This window comes from Phascolarctos cinereus, unplaced genomic scaffold, assembly GCF_003287225.1.
Source record: "Phascolarctos cinereus isolate Bilbo 61053 unplaced genomic scaffold, phaCin_HiC Scaffold_2;HRSCAF=192, whole genome shotgun sequence".
Taxonomy (NCBI): domain Eukaryota; kingdom Metazoa; phylum Chordata; class Mammalia; order Diprotodontia; family Phascolarctidae; genus Phascolarctos; species Phascolarctos cinereus.
Genome location: NW_027555625.1, coordinates 116731215 through 116751208, shown reverse-complemented (window position 1 = coordinate 116751208; position 19994 = coordinate 116731215). Strand labels below are relative to the sequence as shown.

General features: G+C 36.5%; 1 pseudogene; it reads left to right on the top strand.

The window, feature by feature from the left end:
- The window catches only part of LOC110207548 (26S proteasome regulatory subunit 4 pseudogene), a 51589-nt pseudogene extending 31796 nt beyond the window's left edge, over window positions 1–19793 (top strand).
- Window positions 19794–19994: the final 201 nt, after the last annotated feature.

The window sequence follows — 19994 nt, the reverse complement described above, 5'->3', positions numbered from 1 at the left end:
TAAATTAATTCTGTGGTTCAGCTTTTTTCCCCAAGTTTCAATACCATAGCAGTCTTTCAGACTGGGTTCGAAGTAGTTGTAAAATGGGCTTCTACCCTCTGCAAAGCCTGATAGGCCTTCAGTTATGGTGGCAGTGTATGCTGTATTCTAACAGGTATAAGGTCTTGAATTTTTCCTCTTTTAGTGTCATTTAAAGGATTGAGTCCAAAGACATGGGTTCTGTTGGGTTCTTAGAGCTTTGTCATTACCAGTTTTTTGATATATTTAAATGGGCTTTTATGGCCACCTCTCTGATATTCAGCTGGAAAGGTTGTGCTCTGTTTTTCTCCTCCCTCCCCTTCTTTTTCTGTTTTGTCCATCACCTTGGTTTCTTTTCCCCCATTTTTGACCTGCACTTTTTCTGGATCAGACACAGGCAGGTTGAGAGGTAATGAGAACCAGATGGACATAGTACAGAAATTGCCCAAATGGGTATGAGAATGTGGGGAGCTGTCAGGCATGGAGAGAAGCTGGAATTTTTCAGCAATAAAATGGGATTTATCGCCACTCTACCACAGTCATTGCCGACAACCGTTTACCTTGACAGAAACCCCATTCCAATAGGCCACGCCGATGCAGATTTTTTTTTTTCCCAAAGAGTGATGATTGGTATTTGTTCTAAGGCTCAAATGGCCTGCACTAAAGGTGAAGCATTAGGCCAAAGTCCTGTATTCCCCACTGAGGCAAATGAACCTGCTAAAATAAGTTCCTTCCACAATAGCTGTGTAATTGAAACCAGAAAGTGAGAGAATTTGATAAATTGCTTGACCCTGAAGGAATGTTAAGGTCATAAATTTTCATTGCATTTTTTCTCTTTTTTTATTTTTATATATTGATTATATTTAGTATTTCTCTCAGAAATTCAACAAGCTTACAGATCATCAGTTATGGCCTGAGGGAAAGCACAGTAAATCAGCAATTAAGAAGGCAGGGGGTATTCACCCCTTATATTCAACCCAGCAATGCACACCTCTACTCCAAGGACAGCGACGACGGAGTGCCTTACATCTCAGAAATATCCCAACTTGGCACACAACTTTGTCTTGAAATGGACAAAGTGGAATCTACTAAAAAGATTTTTTTTTCCTCAGAGGGATTGCTTCTATACTTCCTCTATTGTTTATGGATGATAAACTGCTAAAAGACTGGGAATCCATTTGCAAACACCACCAACCCAGAGCTGATTTTTTCTGTAGCCTCAGAACTAGAACATTATTTTACCTGAAAATGGGCTATCCTACTTTTATTAAATAAAATGTATACATAGCTGTGAGAGTGAGTGTGTATATTGGCTTTAGGTGTGTCTATTTTTACGTAGTTCAAAATTCATTTTTTTCTGGATGATCTTGGTTTGGAAATAGAAAATGTCCCACAAAAAAAAAAGTGCAGTCCAATGCAGACAAGCTTTCCTTCACATTCAAAACAATGTAAAAATGGGCTAATACATTACATCATGTCATATTAGAAAATTCTTGACCATTATGCTGCTAGGATATGATGACCTTTTTCATAGTGAATGAAATTAATTTACCAGTGTTTTAAGCATAATCACACAAAAAGACTTTCTAATTTAATCCCACACTGTATTATCATATACACATATATGCATACCTACATACTATCTACATGTATATATAGATATACATATACACATATATGTGTGTCTACATATACCTGTAGATACACTTATATACACGTGTGTATATGCATAGGTATGTATACACATACATGTATCTATGTGTGTATATACGTATCTGTATATATACATACTTAACAAGCAACAAGATTAAAAAAAGCTTTTGCTAACATCAACTTCCTATCCTTTAAAACTTAAATGAATACGCCCATCTCCCTTGTCTTCTGTGTACGTGTGCTGTGTGTTTGTCTTGTTTGGTACCATTAAAGAATGAAGTCAGAGACATTTTATCAGTTATAGATCATTTTTATTCGGGGCACTGCAAAATTAAAGAGACACAAAATGGAGTATTGGATGCCATTTCTGAACAGTTATATCCCTGGATCTATCTCACTAATTTACAATTCATTTTGATTTATTTTCAATTACAAATCACCAGTTTTGATGTGGAGACTAATACTAGCACTAGTTTGCACAGGTATTGTAAGCCAAGTAATCTGGGGGAGTTTTCCCACTCAAAACATCTAAGCTGCAAAAGAGAAAAATGTTTCATGCTGCATTTCATAAAGCATTATCAGCTGTAGCAAAGCTGAGTCATTTTTATTCCTATACCCTGCCCCACCTTAGAAGTAAGCAATGACAAATTTCTCAGTAGGCATAGTTCCCCCACCCCTTTGAAATTTATTTTTGGAAGGAAGGGTAAGTGACAGGGAATGGGGGGGGGGGTGTCCTCCACCAGGAAAAAAAAAATCACCAAACAATTGTGATTGGTACAAAGTAGTAAGTAGTACCAGTCCTGTTAAAATTAGGGGGAAAGTCTTGGAATGTGGCACCAAAGTGCAGAGGAAGATGATATTTTTCATATGTTCTTGCTTATATGTGTGTAAATATTTTAATAACAATTCTGCAGCAATATGCCTTCATCTTTAAAAAGGGCATCTCATGACATCCACGTGATGTACCTTTGATCTATAGTTCTGGTTTGACTTTTGCAGGGTTAAAAATGTGGCTTCCTTCTTCTGGCACTCAGGAATTTTTGTTGCAGGGCTCTTTCAAAAAAAAAAAAAGGTATAAATCTCATATAAACATAAATAAAATATGAACAGAAAATGGCTTCAATCACTAATATTTTTGCAAACTAATGTTCAGCTGATGCAACGCAATTTTATTTTGCATCACATTAGTGCCATAATGGTAATGACTGGCCTTCATTCACTAACAGTTTGAGTCAGCACTTTGAGACGTTTTCAAATTAGGTCATACTGCACATTTGTGGCTGATACAAAGGTTGATTAAGAGAGCTTCACCATTTTAAAGTGATGTTGTATGAGTGGAATTAAGTTCTCTGTGATTGTTCCGGGAAAATGTGAGCCGCCATAACTAAGCAGAATTAATGTATGAGCTATAGGGGAAGAATACATTTCCACAGAGTGCTTGAGTATTAACTCATTTACAATTTAACAAAGTCCTCCCAATGTTATGGAAGAATTGTATGATGAGTCTTAGAAACAAGCAATGAATTACAATAAGGACACTAGATATGTGGTCCCTACTTTTGTTTCGGGGAAAACCACATTTTGCTGTCATGTCCCCTTTTGGTCTTTGCAATCAAGAAACCCTCCTCTTTTTTTTGAGAGAGAGAGAAAGAGACTGTCTCTTACTTCTTCTAAAATAAAACTGATCCCATGTCTCAATCAAATCATTACCCAGGATGTAACAATTCTTAGGGAAGGCTAAATTGCTATGCAAGCCAGACCAGGACCAATTTTTTTTTAATTAAGTGTATTTAAAGGGATATTATATTGTCCAATCTAAAACCTCATTGAAAAATTGAAGACAATAGAATGTATTTTAAATCCACCCAGCATTTGAAAAATAAATTAATGACTCATATGGTACAGTATACATTTTGATAAATTTTAGTGGGGGAAAAGAAACTAAGCTTGTTACTTGACTAGTTCATTTGAAAAGGCAAAGATAGCTGCTACTCCTAATATTATATTCACATTATGCTTGATACCCCAGAGAATAAAAGAAATGAAACCATAAGGAGCTTTCCTACATTTTGTATTGTGCAAATGCCATAAGGACCCAAAAAAACTGAAGGGGCATGTGAATACTCTGTGTGCCGAGCTGAACAAAAAGTTCTTAGGCTCAGGAGTTTTGGCCTTGAAGACTGAAAGAGTTTTCACATTCTTTTTCTTGCCTGTTTTTGGTTTCTTTGTATTGACATCCCTGAACTTATATTCCTAATGTGAGCAATTGACTTTTTTATTTCATGTTTTTGATGTGCCACCCACAGCCCTTTTCTGCCCTCCATCTATATTTCTGGATTCAGTCACTGCACCCACAGGCCTCTGACAGAACACCATCCTCACAGCCTCCAGCCTAGCTAAGTCCACTTTATTCTCAGTCTCTTTCAATTTACATTGAATGTGTCCCAGAAGTTTTGAAAGGATGTGATTCCTAGGATAAAAATGGCTAGGGGAAAGGTATGCAGGTTACTCAGAAAAAGGTGGTCCAGGATAACCACAGTTCATGTGTGAAATTTTGTTTTAAATCACCAAATTAGAAACATAAAGTTGTAATAGCCATAATTGTTTGTAATATTTCTAAGCATGTTTATACTTCTGACTCCTTAAGGGTTTCATTGGGATGAAAGAAAAAATGGCCTTTAAGTCTTGAAAGGAACATAAACAATAACAGTTTTAAAACGAAAATAAAAGATTGATTTCTGCCCTACCAAAATAAATATCCCTTAATGAGCAAACCATCCCTGGCTGCTGTCTCTTTCTATCTTTCAGCTTTGCTGTGATACAACCCAATAGTGATAAATAGAAATGGTACCTTTTGTTGCATTTAGCTTTCTTCTAATTGTTCCTTTTTACAACCCCCTGGAAGAAATTTTATTTTATTTTTCCAAATAATTCCATAATTACTGAAATCTGATCAACAAGGAAGACATTCGTCCATGGTGAACAGTAGGGGTCACTTCTTGGATAGATTGGCCTGAACTGTGTTCATAAAACATAAAAGCAAAAGCCTTATACATGTGCTCAAAATGGTGACTATGTCAATCAGGTTAAAGAAACATCTATCCTTAGATAGACATTCTGCCAATGTGATAAGTGGAGAAATTGTCAGAAACCTTTTCTCTTTAAGTGTGCACTCAGTCTCTTCAAATTTAAAAAAAAAAGTTTCATCTCCTCCATGTCCCCAGTGTTTGGACTGACTTCATTTACATTTCTGAAAGGTCACTTAGGCTGTTATATAAGATTGGTTGTTGATTCTACTTGCAGCACACTTGGTTTATTTTTAAGTACGCTAATTTGAACACTGTAGAGAAGCTTCTTTCCAGCCACTGAGATGACTTAAATTCAAATCAGTCAAAACATCATGTTGAGTAGGTGAAAGTATTTGGACTATTTTGTTAGGCAATTATAGAGATACTCAAATTTCTCTATCAGTTTAATTTAGTACGTAAGAATAGCATCTAGTTAGCTAAATTTATTAATATAGAGGTTGCTGTGTTGGGTTGTTGGTTTTTTTTTTTTCCTAGAGTGGCTACAGCTACATTACAGAGGTGAAACATGACTTTTGATGATCAAGCATGCAGTGATTAAATAAGGTTAATCCTCATTTTATATGCTAATAGGATATTTATAATCTCAACAGCATATCCAATTTAGAGATTTTATTCTCTGTTGTTAAGAAAGTATTTCTTATTAGTGAAAGAGAATACCCCTACATTCACCACATATGCTATTTTAATTGGACTCAAGTGTATTGTGGATAATTAGTCCACTTCTTTAATATTTCATCTATAATTACACAATGAACAATGTGCTTAAATTTCGGAAAGTTGGTGGGTTCAAAAGGGAAACTTCAAAAAAAAAAGAAGAAAAAGAAGAAGAAGCAACTTTATATCCATGCTTTCCCACACCCTGTAGCAGCCTAAACAGTATAGAATCCAGGACAATGGGATAGGTTAATCAGAAAAAAAAAAGCATTTCTTAAACACCTACTTTGCATCAGTCACTATGCTGTGCACTAGGGATTCAAAGAATAAAACAATTCCTACTCTCAGAGAGCTTACTCTCTCATCCAAATCCCAAAGTGTTTTTCACTGATCTCAGATCAAAAGTAAAAACTATTTTGCATACAGCTTCATGACAATCATCTTATAAAAAGCTCTAGTAGCAGAACTCTTTGAACAAGGCCTGTGAGTGTCCCAGTACCAGATGCTCATTGTTTCTTCTAAGCCCAGTGCTCAAAATGGCACATTAAACAGAAAAAAAAAAATGGTTTGGTGTTTTCTCAGTACCCAGGGTTTACTCAGGCAAACTAATCCCAGAGAGAGCCTATGATATCTTAGCATGTGAACTAAAATTATCTTTTTGTGATCAGCAGTGCCAAATTAAACAAAAAAGATTAATTTGTGATTTCAAGAATCCTTGCTTGATTGAAAGCGGATGTGCTTTCCACCTCTTTGTTCAACAAGGATACTTTGTGTTTAGCAGGCACAAGATGTGACCTGCTGAAAAAAATAATACTACTTTGAGGTGGTAAGAACGGGAAAATGGATTTTGGTGTGTTAAGTAAGAAATCTTTTCCAAAAGTGACAGATCAAAAATACGGCCCAGGGGGAGGACACATCTTAGGCAAGCATGATTCCCCCAACTACTCTTGTAATGTGCCTCCAGCCTGACTGCTCAAAGAATAATCATTCAGGGGAACGGGATTCTTCTGCTTCCCTACTTCTTCCAAAAAAGAGTTTGTTCCATTGCCTATCACTTTCCCTGATAGGGTTTATGCTTATCAAGGTGGTTAGTTTGCCTTGGGACGGTAGACACTTATCCAATCAGTGACTCTCAGCTAACTTTAAGCAAGGTTTTGTCCATTTTTGAACAGGTAGCACAAAAGTAAATTAGTACGTAACCTCATACCTGAAGATGTTGAAATTCTCTGATTATTTTTTATGTCTACATTTTGTTTCCCCCAAACCGTTATCTGGCATGTTTCTTTTACTTTAAGATAAAGTTAGAAACCTGCAATTAAAGAGCCCCTAGCTGAATATGAGGGAAGAAAAAAAAATGACATCGATGTGAGTTTCAGATTTCCTAACAAAGAGGAAAGCTGTTATGAAGTGTATGAAGGGATAAACACTAGCACATGCTCTAAATGCCTTGAATGCACTTTTTTAAAAGGAGCAAATGCAAGAAAAATCAAGCCCTCCCCCCAACTGCCCCACCCGTGTTCCAAACACTTGAGATTATTTCCCTTAGCAGACCGACATTCTGCTATCTCTTTAATACTGTGGGGCACCTATATGCCAGTGGGAGTCAAGGATAGACTGTCAACCTTGACTTCAAATTTCCTGGCTGTCACTGACTTTGCCACAACTCAAATTTTGTTTAAATGGTGATAAAGTGATTCTTTCAGGAAAGGGCTGCCACAGTGACAGAAGAGCAATGTGGTCCCTCACCCAAGTTCATGTCACTGCTGCCTGTGGAGAAAGGCTAAGCCCTTTATAATTTCAGTAGCCTCCTGATCTTCCTCAACCTATTCTCCCCTGATGCCAGGGTAATGCTAATAGATTTTGTTTGTGCTGATGGACAATGATGTAAGTGTCTCTGAATTCCTGTTCTAAGTTACAAGTGCGAGATATTGTTTTTCCTTCTTTCTTTTTAGATGTATCACCTGCCTTTTTAAATGTGAGATCCCACAAAATGAGACTTGCATTTTGTCCTATAAAATGAAGACTTTATAAGTTGACTTTTTTTTTCTGACCAGAACCCATATTAGTCGGAAAGGGAAAGGCCAAAGGGAAATTATTGCTATTTTAGACAGCAGCATAAATTTTCTTCCTATTTTTAACCTAGCTTTTAATTTAATAAGTTTTATGACCCTTATATTAAGTACATATGTTTTACAAGACATTGTGTCCCTTGAGTCACCCTGAATTTGCTCTGCGATACGAGAGTGTAATGAATGAATACTGTGTTCCCGATTTCAGTTCACCCATTATTTGATTCTTATATGCTATCTAGTAAGCCTGCATAAAAATAGAGATCTGCCTGCTCGGGAACTTGGATCTTATTCTTTTAAATGAAGTGTATGAATTTGTCTCTTTGCAAAATCTCCTACTTCCAAATTGTCTCCAGTTGTTATTTATAATAAATTAATGAATTAATGAATTAATAGTGAGAACCACATACTTTGAAATGGTTCTTAGGCTTCAATTTTTTTTAAATGCAGTCACATGAATATATTTATATGGTCATTTCTTTGGGTAATGGCAAAGGCATTTCCCCCCACAAACCGAAGAAAAAATAAATTCTTACTATCAGTTAAGGGAATCCTGAAACCTGAATCTATTTTCTTACTCAAAATGTTTCCCATCACATTATATATCAGTTTGTTATTATGGGGCTTTTGATGGCATCCTGAGTTTTCATATTGTTCACAATATGAAAGTTCATACATGGTTGCACATATCCTGGTAAAAATTTGAATCAGATGAATCCAGCAAAACTCTAAGAAGATAGCCTTGTTGAACTCACTCTTAGCATAAAGGCCCAAGTACCCTAAAATGTTACATTGGCATTGGGCCTAGCCTGGCTGGTGCTGTTTGCCTAAGTAAGTGTGAAATGCAATGCTGCCACACTCTCCCACGTATCTGTAATGGTGGCATTTATTTTGTATTATTATTATTATTAATAATAATATGGCCTAGAACACATTTACCTTTATATCACAAGGTAAAACATGAGCTCTGGATGCACTAAATAGCAATCCAGAATGCCTATTTAATGTAACAAGATTAAATTTGAAGTCTACATTGTAAATTGGGTACTTCTAATCTGATTTGAGTAACTGTTCCCCTTAACATGCCAAAGTTCAGTAAATCCTCAAAGTGCAGTATGTACACTTCAAATCTATGACACAATACAGGAGGGAAAAGCCAGATTTTTCTAACACAGTTTAAGATTTTGTGCCAGACCTTGTGTTTATGTATATTTAAAAGTTTATCAATGTATGAAATCCAGTTCAATGAACTCCTTTTCCCTCTTAAAAAAAAAAGTAGTTGTCATTTCAGTGACCCTAGAGGATAAGACCTCAAAATGTGACTGGTTTTTAAAAGAATCTTAAGCTCTCCATGAGACATTAACATGTATGTCAAAAGGAAATACACAGTCATGTATATGTAGTGGTTATCTATATGTCAGCTGGTAGGCTTTTATTGCAATAGGAACCCATCCAATATCTCCAACAGGAAAACTCTGAACCTCCCCCATATTGCTCCCCTTCTACTCCATACAATCTGTTTTACACTGGAATGACTAGAAGATAGGATATACTTAAACTCTCTTTAATAAGTACCTTAGCATCTCTTGAGTTCTTTCAGTTAAAAAAGAAAAAGAATAAAAGAAAAACAAAATAGAGTCACCTTAATCTTTAAAAGGTGAGGACCAGCCCACAGTGACTATGAATTATGGTGCAGGACACTGCACTACTGGTTTGGATAGAACGTTGGCATTAGACTCCACAGAAACAAGGAACAACCATTTTAGCCAGTCACAGAGAACTCCTGGTCACCTCCCAAGGGGCAAATTGATGTCAAGTTCTGCTGTCTGTCAGGATTAAGTGCCTGTTTGCTTTTTCACTAACATGTGGTTTGAGAACAAAGCAGCTCAAATCTCCTCAGTTCTTAACAAAGCATCTCAAATTGCTGAGTAAAATTCCTTAATCCTCCATCTTAATCTGAAAACACCAGCACCACATGGTAATACACTGTGGTCTCTTTTTGGGCCACCCTCAACCAAAATGTACTATACCCATCCTTTCCTATCTACTCTCTGAAATTACCATTAACATATACAGTTAGTTCTCCACATCACCAGCACATTTTCAGATAGGAAATCCAGGTGCCTCATTTCCAAATAAGGTCTGTCTTGCTTGTTTTTCTTCCTTATCTACTTCATTTCTAGGGTGAAAAGAAAAAAAAAAGTACAAAGTAATGACAGGATAAACTTGCCCACTTGCAGAACCTTGAAGATCAGGGCTACATAGTAAACTCTCAATCATAAGTCTAAATTGACTGGCATAAATCACTGATTTGCGACATTTGTTGACTATTTGTCTCAGATGTGGAGCCAAGAGGACATTGGCATTTTGCATAAGAATTCCGAGTATTCCTACTGAGGTAAGAGGACAAACTAAAGGAGATGAAACATAAAACCTCAATGACTGGTTTGAAACTATGTATGAAAAACATCTTTGTTAATGCCTGGCACTTGCTTTGCTCAAGACTCCACAAAGCACACGGGACAGTTGAAAAATATTGTAAATTATTTTCATGATCAGTTACATATTATGGATTAAGATTTTCCTCTGTCCATTGCCCAGAGTGGATGAGTTCCAATTTTTTTTTTGGAGGCCATAATTTGCCCAGTGTTGAATTCTGCAAGTTGAATTACATTAAACCTTACTTCCTCTCAAATAAATTATTCATTATTATTTCAGCACATTATTTGGAGTCTCTCGTTTAAATAAGTTTAGTTGTAAGTTGATTTGGGTGAACATGGGAGGTATAGTAGGCTGAAACTTTTATGCCTGAGAAGCCAAAATATATAATTTCTTTGTAAAAGATTGGATTGTAAAAGAGGCAAACAGATTAGCAAAACCACCAAACTCAAATATCTTATTCCAAAAACTTCTTACAATTCTGCACCATTCTGGAGACACTCTCTGATTTTTTTATATTTTCTTATTCTCTTTCCACCGTCTCTCTCTCTCTCTCTCTCTCTCTCTCTCTTCTCTCTCTCTCTCTCTCTCTCTCTCTCTCTCTCTCTCTCTCCCTTTCTCTCTCTCTGTAGCTAAGAGACATGAAACAAATAAAATCCTTTTCTTCATAATAGTGGAAGTCCTAGCATCCCGGAGTAATATATAATGAAACTACCTAGAAAACAGAGAGGACTCTGGAGCTAAGTTAAAACAATGTTATAACAACTTGGGCTGTTTGAGTAATAACAAGGAAAATTTGACAAGAAAAAAATGTTTTTAAAAATTAGAACAATAAATAACCAATTGAAAGGGAGACGCATTGTGGAAATATCTGGATTCTGAACAGAAATCCTGTCAGCAACAACTTCCTTGACCAGTGATTCTAGCCTTCACTTGAGAATTTTCAATAAAGATGACCCCATTACCTTCTGAAGCATCTCCCTTCACTTTTGTGCTAATTGTTAGAATTTATTTTTTCTTTATATCAAACTGAGCTTGGACTTTCTGAAACTCTGTCTTTGGCTTTTCAATCTTCCCTCTCTTGCTGAAGCAAGCTTTACATACAAAAAAAAAATTAACAAAAAACCCTCTTCTTTTTGAGGTTATCATCTCTTCTTATTAAAGAGCAGTGACAAAACTAGGTGTTGGACAATTTATCTTGAATTTAGATTGCAGCTTTTTTTTACTTCCTTCAGTATTTTCATTCAGTCTTATAAAGTTATTTTTAAGAGTTTTAAGACAAAGTGTTTGCTTTAAAATTTCCTTTCCTTTTCAAAGAAAGGGAGGGCCAGACCATTATTGCAGCTCCAGCTCACTGTCCATGTTTTTACACAAGATTGGAATTATAGTTGGGCAAATTCCACAACCTCCTGTACCCAGCTAACCCAGAGGATGAAGATGAAATATAGCAATAAAGTAGCAGAGGTAGCTAACTAGCTGGGGTTAGAAAACTGAGTCCTGACGGGTGTATCTCTACCTAATCAGGTTTAAACAAAGTTTGCTCCTTTGTGTGCTCTGGCAAGGACAAAATATATCTCACTCAGAGGTGTCCCTGGTGGCATGATTTCTATTTCAAAGAAGAATTAAAATTGCGGACAATAATATTTTTTTTCTTTATTTTGTTCTTAACATAAGAGAATCTGGAAAAGGAAAAACAATATGCAAGCTAGGTGAGAGATGGGAAGAGATTTGGAAAGAGATACGAAGCTTTTCTTGTTCATCTCTCTAGCACAAAACAGTCATGGCCAAAGGGTTTTTTTTTTGATATGCTTAATAATTCTGAAAAAAAAAACTTTCATGAACTGTGCTTATAGATATTTAGGCAACATCTCCTTTGGCAGACAGTTCACAACTAAGAAACAGGCTTAGGAAAGCAAATACTGGTAGCCTCCTAACATACCAATCTGAGACTTCAAAAATAAATATCTTTTTTAACATCATTTTTAAAAATGAGCCAGAGGACATAATCTTTTCAATCATTATAATATAAAAGAATTCCATAATTTAGGTCACTGAGATGTATGCATATATCCCGAAAGGTTCTCCAAGCCAGCTGCCTGCCTCTCACACCCACCCTGCCAGCTTTCCTATCAATCAGACGTTCTGTAGTTGCCTTATGGAAACATTTATAAAAATATTTGGACTGTTAGGACAACCCAAATCTTTTCAGAAAAAAAAATTTGCTTAGGAAAAAAAACACTGACAGTTAAGTTTATAACAAGGCAAAGATTTTTTTAAAATGTGCATCTCCCTATCATACCATCTGCGTGCTTGCTTGTTGCTCATTATTTATTTGTTTATTTGATTCATTTATTAGCTATGCTCTCATTTAGAGTAAAAGATGCAAAATTTTGAATGACTAGGCCAATTTCTGAATGACGAAGGTTCAAGTGTAGTGACTTAAGTAACTTTTATATGCATTAATCTCACTTTTAAAAAAATCGTCACCGGGCCTGGTGCCCTGAAAGCTTAATATGAGAACCGAAAAAAGAAAGGGAGGAGAAAGGAAAAAAGAAGAGGAAGGAGAGAAAAAATAAAAGAGGGATAATAAAACAGTTTAAAATAATTCCAACTCCAGTGAAGGTCAGAAGAAAAGCCAAAGTGAGGGGTGTGCTTTACTGGTGGACTGACAATTTGACATCTTGTTGCTCTTGGCATCCTTAAAGTTTCCTGCTGAGCATAAGGTGCAAAGCCAAAATGCCACAAAGCACATACGGCTGCAATAAACTGTATTATAAAACTTCTTTTAAAGGTGGGTTTTGCTTAACTGCTTTCTTTTATTACAAAGGAGAGTTCAGTGGTGTGGGGGAGCAGGAAATATTGGGAAATTATTGTGGTGTAAAGACCAATAGACATCAATAAAACTTTTCAAATACATATCCTAAAGCTCACTAATAATGTTTTTTTTTTCCAACCTTGTCTCCACACAAGTGACATATACATACAATTTCTCTAATTCCTTACTAATGAGGCCGGCTTGAATTTCTCCCTGGGCCAGTTACCTTTCCTTTGTCCCATGGCTATGAATTGGACCTAAATCTAACCAGTCATCCTAAAAGTGTATATTTCTTGTTATATGTGAATCCAATAAGAATGCTGACTTTTCAACCCAAATCTTTCCCCAGGACTGAAAAATTAATTCTCAAAACACACACACCATAAGGACAATACTACAGGAGTACCTTCTATGAAGGGCCTACATATCACTGTGACAAAATATAAGTCTTTCCATCATATAATACTAAGACCATGGGCATGACTAGCCCCTAAGTTGACCTTGCATCGTCTGAAGAGGGAGACTCAGGTTGCTTGGTGAAATTGACCAAAGCAATGAATTGGTACAGGGAGCCCTTTGCAAAATTGCCACTGAAGACTCAAAATTAAAACTTAGATTCTTAATTGGAACAAAACATTTTCCTCTTTCCTTATCACTTGTCTATAGAATCTCTTCACTCCTATGGTTAACACTCTGGTTGAGGCCTGTTGAGCACCCATGGCCGGAATTATTAAAACTGAGTCCTAATTAGACTTATTTCCTCAAATCTCCTCTAGTCCATCTTCCACACAGCTCCCAAAGTGATACTCCTAATGCATAGGTCTGACAATGTTAGTCTGCTGCTTACAAAGCTCCAGTGGCTTCCTATTGCCTGCAATATAAATCACAACCTGTCTCCTCTCCACCTTTCAAATCTTGTTATTAATCACTCCTCCTTCACACATTATGTTCTAGTTAAACTGGACAGTTTATTATTACTTTACCTCATATATATTATTCCATTTTCAGTCTCTGTTCCTTTACAAAGTCAAGAGTTCTCCATGCTACTCCTACCTCCTAGAAACTTTAGCTTCCCTGAAAGATCAATCCGAGAACCACCTTCCACAGGAAGCCTTTCTTAATACCCCCAGCAACATGATCCTTCCCAAGTAACTTTGTATTTCATTGGTGTATATTTAGCATTTATTCGTGTGTGTATATGCTGTTTCTCCTTTATAGAATGCAAGCTCCTTAAAATCAGGGACCAATTTCATTTTTATTTTTGAACTTTGAACATCTAGCACATTTGATAAGTGTTTGGTAGCTGATTAGTTGATTAATACAATTAATTTTGAAAATCTTTGATAAAAGCAGGTGTAGAAGAACTTGAACCAATGATATCTTTTCATTTGGCAATTGCATATGGCCCATTGACAATCAGTCATGGGATAAAGACCAAGACAGAAAAAAAAACCCAACAACTGTATTTAGAAAAGGGTCGGTATCTGTGATTTCATCTGTATAGGGAAGTCTCAGTGCAGAAATTTCACATAGTGATAAATACTGGCAATTCCTCTCCAAATTGTTGTCTTAATTAGCCACTACTTCAAAGTTTTATTAGGAAATTTTCCTTCCCTAAGATAGGGCCCCCAAATAGATTAGAAACAAATGTTTTGATGAAATATCTTTTTAGAACAGACTGTTTCAGTGCCAAGAAACACTAAAATCCATGCCTGAATTAACTAGTTTCTTCTTCTCTTTTTCTCTCTGTTCTTTCTCTCCATGTATAACACCAAGTTATGCTGGCTTTGGGAAATATTCCAGAAGGAGATTATTTTTATGGGCCCATTCTCAATACCAAAATCTTTAGGGACAAATGAATTCTCTACTTGCTCTGTGAGAAATGCAATTGAACTGTTAAAAGAAGTTCTGTAATGTAGACAGAACTTCAGACTGTTAAAATTTCAATTCTGTTTAACTAGTCATTTTCATTTCTTGAAATTCACATGGAAACTTGACACAAGGGGAAGCTTCCCCTATCAACAAAAGCACATAGATTATTATAATGATACTCCTGTATATGTTCCATTAATGGAGAACTCCACAATAATTAAAAGGGGGGGTGCTTAATTCTTTTTCCTTTATAGGAAGCTCAACAATTTCAGACAAAACCTTGCTTAGGTAATACTCTAAAAGTTTGTTCTTGGGCAACACTTCAATTATTTTTTTTCTTTAATGAGGCATTTAAAAAATATTCCACTTCTCCATACAGTCAGAAAACTCTTAAATTTCCTCAGGTGACTTTCTCTTTTTAAGTAATCAATCAGCTGGGAACATAGTCCAGTAGTGTCCATAGGACTGAGAAGATACAGGCACAAGCTCTCCATTCAAATGCATTTTAGTGGTAGTAGAAAAGAGAAGTTTTAAGGTTTGTTTTTTTTAAGGTCAACATCCAAAAACACAAGGTCAATAGATATGTGCATACTACAGGGACACACAAATCAGTTTGATTGTAAGACACTTAAAGGCAGGAACCTATTCTCCTTTTATCTCCTCTGCATCATTGTACTATAATATCTCCCATTTCTGTTGTTGTTGTTGTTGTTGTTTTGAGGGTGAGGCAAGGGACAATGGAACTGTACAATGAACATCACGGACGATTGTTAATAATCACCTGGGCCATTTTTATCACTTGATCAGGTTATCAAATAATTAGGAATGTTATTTTTGTCTATGGGGGTAACAACACCTATTTTCAGGTACATGAATAGAGGCAGCTAGGTGTTGTAGTGGATAGAGCACCGGCCCTGAAGTCAGGAGGACCTGAGTTCAAATCCAGCCTCAAACTAAACACTTGACACTTACTAGCTGTGTGACCCTGGGCAAGTCACTTAACCCCAATTGCCTTTATAAAAAAGAAAGAAAGAAATTCAGGTTTGTGAAGGATTACTCTTTAGAAGATGGCCAATAGCTGCTTGGTCTTGGAAATATAGACAAACAGATGAAATGTGCTTAAATTGCAGCAGAAAGATTTAAGCCCATTCTAAGGAAAAGCTTCTCACATGATAGTTAACTGAAATGGATGTAGAAGGTTACTGAGGAAGCTTTCATAATCTCCTTTCCTGGAGGTAGTTTTTTGTTTGTCTTGGTTTTTGTTTGTTTGTTTGTTTGTTTGGCAGACTATACATGAAATAGGGAAAGAGAAAAGGAATATCGTGGAGAGCAGAGATCCATCCCACTTGCTTTCGGGACAAGAACCCAATCCTTTGACAGAATAACACTGATACTAGAGTGGGGGGAATCATTCTCATTCCTTAAATACACTTATGTATCCTTATGTATCTACTTCATTATTTTCCTCATTGTAATGTATAGTATAGTATAGTTTCCCCTTTTCCTCACTTCAAATGGGAATTTAATTACTCTTCTTACTGGAATTGTTAATTCTCATTATTCAGAGAGGAGGTGGAGTGAGCCAGATGGTCCTTATAAGTTATACTTTCTCCACGTAGGCTTCTGCCTTACAGACTTACCATAGTTCACTGTTGCACCAACTTTGAGGAAGGCACCTACATGCCGTCTCCACAAAATGTTACTACAATGTTGCATTTAAGAATGTGCATGTAGTTTCTGGAGAACAAGTTTAGAGAATGAAAACAGATTCAGTTTATTTAGCTACCAACAAGGCTTGCTTCGGATAAACTTTGTATTTTTGACTCTGCTGCCAAATCACATTTAAAAAAAAAAAACAGCCCCGGTGAATGGCTATTTATCTTCCCTCCATTTACAAGTGGGTTTTTTCCATATTCTTGACTATGAGTTGGAAGACTGAAGGTGTCCTGTCTTGAGCCAATACCACTCACCCCACAGTCCCTTCAGGGTGGTCAAATTATCTGAGCAACTCTTGAACTCTTCTTAGTCTTGGTTCCAAAGGACCTCTGCTCTGGAAATATTTGTTAAACTAATGCTAATTTAGGTTAGAAAGCAACATTTCCTCAACAAGTGCATAGGAAGTGAATTTGAATCTCAGCTTTGTCGTTTACTAGCTTTCTGCACTTGAGCAATTCTGAACCCCCCAAAACTTCATTTTCCTGATCTGGAAGGTGGAGTTAATTATGCTTGTACAACCTACATTCCTCATTGTGTCATTTTAAGGAAGGTGCTTTGGGCCTCCCCTCCCCACCTAATTTGACATAGACAAGGAAGGCCCAGAATGTATTCAGGAAGTATTAATGAAGAATTCGACTAATTATAAAGGACTACCCTGGTACTTTTTGTGAGGTTCCAATGACTCTCTGATTGGGTCAAGAGGGGAATGGGGAGATTTCCTGAGCAAACAAATTGGCTCAAGAAGCTAAGCTATATGCTAAATTATGGATGAATTTCAGTAATTCAGTTCAAGAGCAGGGGAGATGGCAAAGCAAAAGCTGCCTGCGAAAAAGTCCTCGGCAGAGAGAAGGGCTATCTCTCTTTCCCTTTTCCTTCTGACCATATTGGCCATATAGCTTTGAAGGGGAGCAGTTACTAGACAAATAAGAAATATCACATGGAGCAGAGACACACATTCCAGACAGAAAGGGATACCCAGAACCGAGGAAGAAAGAAATTCAAGGAATGTGACCCCCAATCAGCAACTCACCCAGAAGACATTGCAGCTAAGAGAAAGTTTTAAGAGAAGTACACAAAAAGAAAAAGGAAGTCTAGTTCCTGCAATTATCAGTTGTTGTGAGTTTCATTTGCCACACACGTACCCTACATGTGGGCCTCAAAGTAGTTTAGGTTTATATGTACTCTATTGATGTTATTTATCTGTAGGAGAGTGTACCCCATATATACGATAAGAATAATTCTGATGCAACTGTTCTTACTATACCATTTTAATAGGTGCATTTATAAAGAATAAATTGTGTTCACTAGAGAAATTGTTGTTGGGAAGAACACCACTGGGGGCTCATAAGTTATCAGGTTAGGAATGTAGAGCCACAGGGCTACTTAGAGCTAGAACTAGTGGTAGCTGCCACCTACTGGGGACCAAAATGTAAGTTTTAAGTTTGAGAAGTATCCCAAACTAGATGTCACATATAAAAAGGAATTATTGCTAATTAAAAAAAAACTCATCAAGAGTCCTCGTGGTTTCAAAATTGTTAACTGATCTGATAATAATTCTAAATTACAACATTTGAAGTAACATGGCTGCTAATAAAACAAAATACCAAGTTCTTCTTTGATGACCTAACCAGGAGAAAAGGGATTAAACTTCTTCTAAAGGAAAGAGGCAGTGGAAAGTAAGAAATTTAGTAAGTTCTACCTCACATTCTTTTCCCTAGTGGCTCTCCATTTTGCTACCTTAGTTGGATATTTTCCCTGCCTATTTCTTTCTCCTCTTTGGATGCCCTATACCCCTGAATATGTTCCCTTCCTTCTCCCTCTTTCATAATATTGCCTTTTTTTTTTGTTCCACATATCATTAAAGTCTCTGAAATCCAGGCAGCTAATAGAGGATGAGGTGTAGACAGCATGAAGTTGTGAGAAAAGCACAGAGTTGTGGGGTTCTTATTATATTCCAGATAAAATGTAAACTCCTTGAGGACAGGGAATGTTTGTTTTTTTATTTTTGTATCCCCAGGGCCTACCACAGTTTTTGGCACATAGGTGCCACTTAAAACTGATTGTTGATTATTTCTGATATGTTACTAAGTATATGAAGTTGGGCATGTCACTTAACCTATCTTAGCAATAACTTTTTCAGCTGTAAATGAAGAGGTTGTGCTAGAAAATATCTAAGATTTGTCCTAGGTCTAACATTGACTAAATTATTAAACTATAATTCCATTTAATTCTCCAAGCAATTTCATAGTATAGACTATGTGGAAAGCATTATATTACATGCCGAGAATACGAAGGAAAAAAAAACACCACTCCCTGTTCACGAGGAGCTTACATTACTACATATGAGGGAAGGGTACAACATTTAAACTGATAAATACAATGTAATTTAAAGAAAGAGAGAACACTGAAAACCAGGAAAGGAAAGACTGGTGGCACCTAAGTAGAGAAGCATGAAGGAAATTAAGTTCTAAAAGGACAAGGGTAGGTGAACAAGTCTATAGGAGACTTGAAGGCCATCATTAATGATAGTCATGCCATTGAGTTGACTTTGGTGGGATCAGAGTATTAAGTCAGTATTGTTTGTAGACAAAGATCTTCTAAAACAAAGCTTTCCTGTCTCACTCAATCATAAGATTCCTGATATGATAGGAGTTTCTGATGGATGACACAGATCCCTTCATTACAAGGAAGAAATTGGAGAAAACTCCACAGGAAACATATGCTGATATTGGTGGATTGAATAACTGATTTTAAAAAAAAATTAAGGAAATCTGTGGAGATTTCCCTCACTCATGTTATTATAAGGAGATGGGAAGTAAGCCACCCAAAGGAATCATTCCATATGGCACCTTGCACAAGTAAGATCATGTTAGCCAAACCTTGTAGCTAAATTTTCCTCAGTTTTTTGTTCTGATCTCATACAGAAGTAATTAGGAGAGGGTCCAGACTTTTTCATGAGTTGTTCCAAGTAGCTGAGGAACATGCTTTGTCAATTGTCTCCATTGATGAAATTGATGCCATTGGAACAAAAGGCATGACTTAAATTCAAGTGGAAAAGGAGAATTTCATCGAACAATGTTGGAACTGTTGAACCAGTTGGATGGGTTTGACTCTAAAGGAGATGTGAAAGTGATTATGGCCCCTAACCTACACAGAAACTTTGGATCCTGCACTAGTCAGACCAGGATGGACCCAGAGTTTCCTCTTAAGTTAAAAATACCTAGGACAACATCTTTCTGATTCATACAGTGCAAAATGACTTTGGCAGATGATGTAGCTTTTGATGATTTGATCATAGCTAAAAATGACTCCTCTGGAGCAAATATCAAGGAAATTTGTATAGAAGCTGGTCTAATGGACCTAAAAGAACATAAAATGAAAGTAACAAATGAAGATGTAAAAAAAAACTAAAGAAAACATATACTTTATAAGAAATTGGAAGGCACCTCAGAGGGACTATATCTCTAAATGAACCATAATGTCTTCTTAAAAGTTGTTAAAAACTTTCCAGACCTCCTGAAAAAACAACGCTGGGTGAATTAAGGAATACATACTCCAGTTGGCCTCTATCACCGACACATGTTATATATCTTACTCAGATATGATGTGTGGGGTACCCATAAAACTGTGTTAGACTTTTGTTCCCTGTGCTACACTGTATTGCAAAAT